This window comes from Salvia hispanica, chromosome 2 (assembly GCF_023119035.1).
Source record: "Salvia hispanica cultivar TCC Black 2014 chromosome 2, UniMelb_Shisp_WGS_1.0, whole genome shotgun sequence".
NCBI classification, from domain to species: Eukaryota; Viridiplantae; Streptophyta; class Magnoliopsida; order Lamiales; family Lamiaceae; genus Salvia; species Salvia hispanica.
The window spans coordinates 18,800,393-18,811,716 of NC_062966.1; the positions used below are offsets into that span (position 1 = coordinate 18,800,393).

Genomic DNA, 11,324 nt, shown 5'->3' on the forward strand with positions numbered 1-11,324 from the left:
GATATGAGTGGAACAAAATCTTTTAGGAGCCTGACAATATTTAATTACACCATTAGCTAAATGCATTATTTGCCTCACGGCTACATTTTTAGTCCAACACGAGTAGGTCATCTAGAGAAATCGACCGTACCTGGGCGACGTTAATCCCGAAGATTGAAGGGGCAGAATATATCAAAGACTTTGGACCGATCAAAATGATTAAAGTCGGTGTAAAATCATTGTTAAAGTCATGGCAACTCTTGTTCATTCTCCAATATGGGATATTATTTGCCTCACAAGAGTCTAAGCAAAATTTTGGGTAAGAGTCTTAAAAACATGTTCCCCCGGACTATTGAAGCTATTTACTAATGAAGGTATGAGGGGTGTAGTAGGATAGCAAGGTTTGCAGATCGTTTTTCCCTAGCTCGGAGGAAGAGTCAGTTGAGGATCTCATTTTAGCCGTGAATCATGTGTGTGTAAACACGAGTAACCTGCAGTTCTTCAACAAATCAAATGCATTTTTGGGTTCTAACTTTGTTTTGTAAGTTTCAAATCTCAGAGTCAATCTACTCAACATGGAGGAATGGCCTGCAGGAATTGAAGGTTGTTCGGATTCGGTGCTTTTGACGCTAGAGATAATCATTGTGTGCTATGCGAGGAGGAAGACTAGATCATCAGCCACATTTTCTTTAATTTAGTTGCAAGATTTCATGTACTACTATTTTTTTTGTGATTGGTGGAGAGTGTTTCCATGTGTCTTCGACCTAATCACCCAATATTTGCTTTCTATGTTGGCTTGAAACCGGCTTAGAAGTTTCTATAAAAAATTCAGGCTTCTGTGACTGTGTTCTATATCAAGTCTATTCGGGATATATCTAAAAGAGTAAAGGTCAAAATTGGTCATACACATATAGTCAAAATACGAATTTGGTCCAAAACATTCACTTTTTGAAAATCGGGTCCAAAACATTTGAAATCGTTATCGAAGTGGTCCTAAATATTTGAAATCGTTATCGAAGTGGTCATTTTCCGTCAAAAACTAACAGTTAACGTCTAATTAATGTTTTTTAACTTAATTAATATACTAATGCATAATTAATTAAACAAAATTAAATATAAATTAATAAAATGCTAAGAAATTTCAAAATCCGAATCTCCTTCTTCTTCTCTCTGGCGCTCAACGTCGTCACGTCTTTCTCTCTCTGTTCGTTCCTCCACAAATCATTGTCATCGCGTGTTTCTCCGCATCGCTGCTGTCCGAGATCAAAACCGCCGCCGTCCACCATTGTTGTCGCCATCAACCCCTATTTCTTTCGGTCCTCCTCATCTCTCTCAATTTTCTTTCTCGGCGGTCCGGCGTTGTTATCTCCGCCGACGCGGTCGCTGTTGCTAGAAGATGGTTTCGTTTCCACCGCCTCTGCCTGCTCGTTGTCAGTCGAGAGAAAGACGCGACGACGTTGAGCACCAGAGAGAAGAAGGGAGAGATTCCGATTTAGGAATAACGAATGAGAGATGGAAGAGAAGGAAAAAGAGGGAGAAATAGTCGATTTTGAAATTTCATAGCATTTCATTAATTTTATATTTAAGTTTATTTAATTAATTATGTATTAGTATATTAATTAAGTTAAAAAATCATTAATTAGACGTTGACCGTTAGTTTTTCACGGAAAAGGTCCACTTCGATAATGATTTCAAATGTTTTGGACCCGATTTTTAAAAAGTGAATGTTTTGGACCAAATTCATATTTTGGCTATATGTTTAGGATCAATTTTGATTTACTCTGTCTAAAACAAGATTGCTTTTAAAAAATTTGTACCTAATTAAGTGCCGGACAAAAAACGGCATTTTTTGGTGCATTTATTGCATCAAAATTCATTTCATTTTAAATGTACTTGGAGTTGAAAGTAGGCTTTGCTTTTGTATATTATTCTCTCCGTCCCAATAAATATGAAAATCTGATTTTTGGCGCGAAATTTTATACAGTATTGTGAGTTAATGAAGAGGAAGTAAAGTAAGAAATAGAAAAAAATGGGGATGATGTTGTTTTCGTTTTAGGAAACATTTCATTTTTGATTAGATAATTCTAAAAGGAAAACGGAGTATTAGATTTGTGAATTGAAGACTAAGTGTAGAATTTTACATTTGATTACTAAGTAAAATTCTTTATTAAGGCCACGATAATTAATTACAATTTACAACTAAAGCGTCCCCACACACACAACACTAGGTAGTGACACACATACTATATAGATTCTTGACATAATTCAACTCGATCTATTTAAAGAGTAGTGATAAATTAACAAAAATTGTGGATACAAAATTGGACATTTTAGGTATTTTACATTTATAATAAATTTATGATTACTAATTCATTTAATGTATTACAAAATTACCTTCTATGATCATTTTGGAAAATTAAGTTTTCATAATCATCATTTACGCATTCTGTAGATAATTTACTATATCTTCATAACCAATTATGTAGATACCTTTACATTAGTCGCATAATTTCTTCTTCCAATAATAAGAATGTGGATATTTTTTTCATTTCAATTAATTCTTTAGTGTTATCGTCAAATAAAATAATTATAGTCATTCATATCAAATTATTTTATTAATAAATAATTTTAAAATTCCAATATAAAAACACTACATCCATATATACTTAATTTCAATGTGTTATCATCAAACGAAATCAATCATAATCATCAACACCAAATTATTTTATTGGTAATTTTTAAATTTGTAAATTACAAAAAATGACTACACGCAAATTTACTAATTTCTTAATCTTACCGTCCAAAGAAATAATAATAGTAGTATGTCTCATCCAATTAATTTATTATTAAATAGTAGTAATTCTTAAAATTCTAAGGTATGAAAACGACCAATGTATATATACTTATTTCTTAACTAATGCTATCATCAAAGAAAATAATCATAGTTATTCGTATCTAATTATTTTATTATTAAAAAATTCATAAATGTCTAGATATAAAAAATAGAATACGTCATACTCCATCCGTCCGGCACGAGGAGTCTCAATCACTTTTGCGCACCTGTTTTATAAAAATAATAAAAAATAGTTAAAGTGGAGAAATAGTAAAGTAAGAGAGAGAATAATGTTGAAAATAATCTTTTCAATATTATTCTCTCTTTTACTTTACCATTTCTCCACGTTAACTATTTTTTATTATTTTTATAAAATGGGTGCACAAAAGTGGCCGGACTCCTAATCACGGACGAAGATACTTAATTTCTTAGTTTTCAATATCCAAAAAAAATATTAGTATTTCGCATCTAATCCTTTCAACATTATTCTCTCTCTTACTTTACCATTTCCCCACTTTAACTATTTTTTATTATTTTTATAAAACGGGTGCGCAAAAGTGACCGGGACTCCAAATCACGGACAGAGATACTTAATTATTAGTTTTCAATATCCAAAAAAATACTCCCTCCGTCCCAGAAAGATTGTCTCATTTTCTTTTTCACACTCATTTTATAAAAATAATAATAAATAGTTAAAGTAGAGAGAGAGTAAAGTAAAAGAGAGAATAATGTAGAGAATAGTCTTACCTACATTATTCTTTCTCTTATTTTACTCTCTTTCAACTTTACCTATTTATTATTTTTGCAAAACGAGTGCGAAAAAGGAACTAGGACAATCTTTCTGGGACGGAGGGATTATATTAGTATTTCGCATCTAATTACTTTATTAAATATTCTTAAAATACCAAGTTATGAAAACAACCATATGCATATATTCTTAATTTCTTTGTGTTATCGTCGAAGAATTTGATAATAATATTTCACATCCAAGTATTTTAGTATTAAATTCATTCTAAGTTATATATATATATATATATATATATATATATATATATATAGATATATATATTTAATTTGTTACTTCTATCATCCAACAAATAAATCATAGTCATTCACAATTCAATTATTTTATTATTAAATAATTTATAAAATTCCAAGTTATATAAACAATTACATATATTTATATACACTTAATTTCTTAGTAACATCATCAAATGAAATAACCATTATCATCCACATCCAATTATTTTACTAATGAATAATTTTTGAATTTCTAAATTATAAAAATGACTAAATGCTTTTAAATGTTAGTATTTATTAGTGTTATCATCCAAAGAGATAAAAATAGTATTTCGCATCTAGATTTTTTTATTATTAAATAATTCTTAAAATTATAAACTATGAATGACTATATTCATATATAGTACCCTACTTAATTTCTTAGTGTTATCATCCAATAATTTAAGCAGAGTCATTCACATCCAATTATTTTACTACTAAATAATTTTAAAATTTTAATTATAAAAATGACTACACATATATATAGTACTGAATTTCTTTGTGTTATCAGCAAACAAAATTATTACATTAATCCACATCCAATTATTTTACTATTAAATATTTTTTAAAATTTCAAGTCATAAAATTGACTACATAATTTTATACTTATTTTCTTAGTATCATCAACCAACAAAAAAATCATAGTATTTCGCATCCAACTATTTTCTTATTAAATATTTCTTAAAATTTTAAGTTATAAAAACGTCTACATGCATATATACTTTATATCTTGGCGTTATAAACTTAATTTCGTAGTCTTATGATCATTAAATGAAATAATCATAGTCACTTGCATCCAATTACTAATTATTAATTGATTTTCTAATATCTAATTATAAAAAATGACTACTTCATATATATTTAGTTTCATAGAATTATCATCTAACGAAATAATATCATTACTTCGCATCTAATTATTTTATTTCTCTTTAAATAATTCTTAATATTCTAAGTTATGCAAACAATTATAGCATATATATTTCATTTCTTAGTGTTATTATCCAATAAAATAATAATACTCCTAGTTTTATTCGTTTTCAATTATTTTATTATTAAATAAATTTTATATTTTAAGCAAATAATAGTGTTATCATTCAATTTCTTTTAATTTATGAGACTTCCCTTAAATGAATGGCACCGTTTTTTAACTAATCATGCATATTTAATATTTTACCATATATAAACCTTGTAATTTGATATTGATTAACTTTACAAATATACTAAAGAAAGGGTAATTAAGTAAACAAGGAATAATAAATAAAAAAACCGGTTTAAATAAAAAACCGGTTTAAAATTTAAGGATATTTTGCATGTACAAATTTTGTTAATTTATCTTTACCCCTGTTAAATATGATAATTTATTAGGAATGTCTCCGCTCCCGTTAATCGATTCGACCTGACCATATGCAACTACAAATTACCTAAACCTTCGATCTTCAGATTAAGTCTATCAATTATTTGGATTTAATTATTAGTTCACACTTGATTGTGATTAATTATTCATTTAATTATTTATTATGATTAGTTATTATGAAGCTGGTGTTTGTTTGGTTTCAGTGAAAAGGCAAGTTTGATACAATAGGTCAGTTGTTATGGAAATTCGACACGCACTCTAATCATTCAATTAATAATCATCATCTAATTTATAATACAAAATACCCATAATGCCATCAGTAAAATTATTGTTTGTTTGGTACTTTTGTTTATTATTCATTTTATTCTGCACCAAAGCAATCTAAGATTTTAAGACAATCCAAATAATACAATTAGGCCTATCAAATTGGATACCCGCGGATATCCGATCCGAAATTTTCGGGTACCCGATCCCGAAATTCCCAAAATCCAATACCCGATACCCAACCCGAATTTTATTTCGAGTACCCGACTCGGGTATCCAGTCCCGAAAAATCGGGTATCCAAAATAACTACAAACTTTTAGAATTACAAAATTCTTATAGTAGCTCGAATTTAAGATAAAATAACTAATTTTTGTAGTAGTTTGAATTTGAAAGAAAATAACTACTACAAACTTTGAAAAATACAAAATTCATAAGTTATACATATTAACATCTTTCATCCATCCACAATAAGTCAATAACCATCAAAATTCATAAGTTCAAACATTCATCCTTTATAAATATCACAATTCAATAATTCATAAGAATCAAGATCTAACAATAATATCATCAAAAATTTCAAAATTATAAATATCACGAGTCAATGAAATTAAAATATAATTAAAAAATTAAATTACATATCTTATATGCTAACTATTAAGTATTAATTAAATTATAGTTAAGAAATTATATTATATTTAATTATAATAAAAATATAATTTATTAATTTTAGAAAATAAATCGGATAAATCGGATAATTCGGGTATACCGATCGGATATCGGGTAATCCGATACCCGATAATCCAAAATTCTCATTATCCGATCCCGATCCGATACCCGAAAAATCGGATTTCGGGTATCCAATTATCCGACTTTTTCGGGTTTGGATATCAGGTATTGAATACCCGATATCCATTTTGACAGGCCTAAATACAATCATACTTTATCTATTAATCCAACAAATCTAACTCCTAACTGATTGGTTGTTATGCTTAATCTCCTCGTGTATTAGTTTTGAATTAACTAAATCCATACTAATATTATTGTTATTAATGACACAGTTCGTATACCCCAGGCACACGGTTTTTTCTCATCGACACGAGAAAAAATTCCCTAGTCCAGACATACCATTTGGCATAATGAGCTGGTATGTCTAACAAATAATCATTTGACAAGTGGAATTCTATAAAAGTTATATTCCAACTATACATGATTATATATGGAAATTAATGGATGTAATTCTAAAAGTCATTTATTACTTTAAATTATGGGAAAAAATCTAAATATTTTGTATTTATGTCATATACATACTCCGAATTTAGTGGGAGTAATATATTTATACAATTTTACATGTTTTTTGTTATTTTATTTTATAATTTAAAAAAATTCTTAAATTTTTATATTCTATCAAAAAATAGATAAAAGTTGAAATAATTAATAATATATCAACAAGATTTAAATTAATAGCCAAAATTTTTATTTTAGGTTAATATACGTTTGTGTATATAATATCACGTGTGTTCTACTGAGTACATAAATAATGAAGTGTGGCTATTAACTTCAATTTTGTTAACATACTAATGTATTAATTTCAACTTTTTTATTTTATTTTTTAATAGCATATAAAAATGTAAGAATATTTTAAAACTATAAAATAAAATTGCAAAACACATGTATTATTATGTGTACGCAAATATTATTCCCATTAGATTCAATATGTAGTTGAGAATATTTAAAAAGGTTCAAAATATTTTGGAAAATTTTCCATAATTTATTGTAATACTCATTGAAAGTTGATTTACAGTTTCTATGTATAATTAAGTACAGTTGGGATATTAACTTTTATAGAGTTCTACTTGTCAAATAATTATTTGTTGGGCACACCAACTCAATCATGTCTACATGGTGTGGATGGTCAGTGAATTTTTCCTCAACACTTCTACTACTATTTAAGAAATAAAATGGGCTTCTTTTATGTGAAAAGGAGAGATCTCAGATTCAATTCATATTGAATTTCCCTCCCAAAAAAATAATACAGATATTAGATTTCACTCATAAGCCACAATCCACCAACAATACAAACACGAAAATGTGATCCTAAGTGGGAAATTTACAGATGAATATTAAGGTAATATCATATGATAAGCATACAACAACTAGCAACCCGCCTCATCTTACACGGGGCGATCTCCGGTGTGCTGGCACAGGAGATGCCAACGGCAACGAATATGTTGAGCTCTAGGTTCATTCTGGATCAGAGATATATTCCATGGTTTACAGCAACGAATATGTTGAGCTCTTTAAAAGCCACACTACAATTGACAAAGAAAATATGATGAGTTGCAACAATTTCATTTCATGCGTCCTCTAGAGTTCCCTGCAAACACTTCTCGGAGTCGACCACCCCAATTGCCTCTCGTGAAGTGTTTGGGGGAACTCCCGGGCTCGTTTGATCATACACACAATATTTCTTTCATCCTAGCTCCACATGTAAGTACGTCTGCTGCGTCGAGGTGATTATGATTCTATCATCAAATTAAATTTGAAGTTAATCAAACTATATCTGGGATTTGGTGAGCTAGTACTAGTGTGTGAATGGATTGTACAGTTTTCCTGGATTTTAAGATTTTGTTACTTAAAAATGTAAAGATAGGGCAAATGAGCTTAAAAAGTAGCTAGTCACAACAATATTTTCCTCCATTCTCCAGATTAATTTATGCATCGGCGATCCAAATTTTGGTTGAGTTTTCTTATAAGTTCTTTAATTCTTTAATTTCTTTCTTCAGCCCCAGCAAGAAACAACAAGATGAGTTTATTTATACAGTGAAATTATTTCCAGATTTCTTTCATTATTCCTTTGGTTTAGAGACAAATTATCCCGGTGCTAGAAAATCAGCCGAAAATAGAGCTGAAATTGGAGCATACATCTTCAAGCTAGCTAGGGCTTGCGGTATTGATTGTCTCTGAAATTAGCTCGTCATGGAGATCTCTACATAGAAAAATAGTACTCCATACTTACTAGGAAAATGATATTCTGAAAATAGTAAGCTATAAAGTGCTATAACCTATCTCCTTTTACAAAATTAATTAATGAATTCCTTGAATAGAAAGAAAACAAGTACTACTCCGTGTATGCGTTGATGAGTGGAACAAAATCTTTTAGGAGCCTGACAATATTTAATTACACCATTAGCTAAATGCATTTTCCTCACGGCTACATTTTTAGTCCAACACGAGTAGGTCATCTAGAGAAATCGAGCGTACCTTGTAAAGGAAAATGAGAAACTCCATTGTTTTTGAGAAGAGAAAGTTGCTAGTTGTATTACTATAAATGATAGGATTGCAGAATACATTACACAGACACTTTACCTCATTATATATAAGACTACTAAAGCATAAAAAAAAGGGAACATAAAACTGATCTAATAGCCATTAGCCAACAACTCAGCAAGGGACCACTTCCTGTAACAATAACAAGAATCAGATATTCTTCAATACATCTCCTTTCACCACGTCGATCCATGACCGTTTGTGATCTTTTTCATGAGCTGGAATGTGCTCACTACTCGACACATGTCCATCATCCGAGGCATCAATTTGTTCAACTTCATCAGGTATCTTTACATCTCCAATACCTTGGTGACGTTGATCACGAAGATTGAAGGGGTGGAATGTACCAAAGACTTTCAACCGATCAAAATGATTAAAGTCGGTATAAAATTATGGTTGAAGTCATGACAAGAGAAATAGTAGCATATACAAACCTCACGAGCTCTAGCTAGCTAGAGAGGAAATACAACAAGTTGTATGAAAGTGGGATGCAGTCTAAGCAAAATTTTGGGTAAACGAGAGTCCTCCATAAATCAAATGCATTTTTGGGTTCTAACTTTGTTTTTGTAAGTTTAAAATCTCGGAGTCAATCTACTCAACATGGAGGATGGCCTGCAGGAACATTGATTTATTCATACAAAAAAGACTCAAAACCAAATGAATTGAAGGTTGTTGTGTGCTATGCGAGGAGGAAGAGTAGACCCCATCAGCCACATTTTCTTTAGTCGCAAGATTTCATGTATTTTTTTTGTGATTAATGGTGGAGAGTTTCCATGTGTCAACCTAATTAATCACCTAATATTTGATTTCTATGTTGGCTTCAAATCGGCTTACAAGTTTCTATAAAAAATTTGGGCATCTGTGACTGTGACTGTGTTCTAGTATATCAAGTCTATTTGGGAATATCTAAAACAAGATTGCTTTTCAAAAATTTGTACCTAATTAAGTGCTGGACAAAAAACGGCATTTTTGGCGCATGAATTAGAGGGATATTTTTTAACTTCATACACGTTATTGCATCAAAATTCATTTCTATTTAAATGTACTTAGAGAGTTAAAAGTAGGCTTTGCTGTTGAATACCACTCTCTCCGTCCCAATAAATATGAAAATTTGGTTTTCGCCACAAGATTTTATACAGTATTGTAAGTAAACGAAGAATAAATAAAGTAAGAGAGAATAAAATATAGAAATGATGTTGTTTCTATTTTAGGAAACGTTTCATTTTTTATTGGATAATTCAAAAAGGAAAATGTTTTATTTTTAAATTTTAACGGGATAGATGAAGTATTACTAGTATTAACCCATGTGCTATGCACGGGACATAAGAATTTTCATATAATGAATACTAATACCAATGAAACTATAGGAAATAAGAATTCATAACAATAGAAATATTTACAAAATCATATATATGCTTTATCTTATCCCACTCTAAATCAATAATTTACTTATTCCTATAAAATATTTCAAATTCAGTAAACAATTTTATACAATTTGATTTATGATATAAGTGGAGTAATATAATTGACAAATAAGAGATGTGTGACTAATAATTCAAGAGTAGTATAAGTTAGTTAGAATATGATATACAAATAAAGAAAATATGTGTGAGTAGAAAACAAAGAAAAAAATCAGTTTATTATATAAATATAAAAATTATATAAAGTTTAATTGTGTATTATCATATGAAAAAAATCGAGTACACTTTTATATAAATTTATGTATTGATTTTTATCATATAATTATGAGGGATGTATACCATTAAAATTAAAGGAGGTCATTTATTTTTTCTAATAATATCTATGAAATACATATAAAAATATTAAAATAATATTAATGCGTAATTTCTATGAGTTTAGATAAGACTTATACATAATAAAACAAAATTAAAGCTAGGTTTGAATTTAAATAGGTATATATATAGTAGTATTGTATATTTATAAATGATAGTGATTGAATATTAAATATAAATAAAATTTTATACATAATTACAATCTAAAAGTAATTTCAATATAACAAAAAGTTATAAAAAATAGTCAAGAAATTAATATAAAATTTAATTTGATTTTAAAAATATATACAAAGTACAATAAATTTAAAGTTTAAATTAGAACCTAGCTTTAAAGTATGATAATTATAATAATAGAGTTTAACATAAATTCTATTTAATAAAAAAAATATTAATCATGTATAAATCCACTATAAAAACCCAAATTATATGCTACATTAAAAGCCCAAAATTAGAGCCCAATTAGCAAATAGAAACCCTAAATTAATATGAGGCGCCTCATTTCTCTCTCTTCCCATTCAACTGTACCCTACTCCTTCCTCCCTTCCATGCGCCGCCGCCGCCCGCTCCGCCTGCCTCCTTCCGCTTGCCTCGACGTCCGTGATTCGCCGCCCACTTGCTTCCTCCACACCCGCCACACTGCATAGCTCGCCTAGCCATCGTTCCTCGCCTTCGTCACCCGCCCTCACACGCCAGCCTAGCTGTGGTGATCTCCGC

The 11,324-nt window shown here is 29.5% G+C and overlaps 1 long non-coding RNA gene across 1 annotated transcript; it reads right to left on the reverse strand.

Annotated features, from left to right (window-relative positions):
• Positions 1-7,482: 7,482 nt before the first annotated feature.
• LOC125204050 lies at positions 7,483-8,811 on the reverse strand. Its single transcript, XR_007173478.1, has 2 exons — positions 8,752-8,811; positions 7,483-7,799 (listed from the first exon to the last, which is right to left on the reverse strand). It is a non-coding gene; the product is annotated as an uncharacterized LOC125204050 (long non-coding RNA).
• Positions 8,812-11,324: the final 2,513 nt, after the last annotated feature.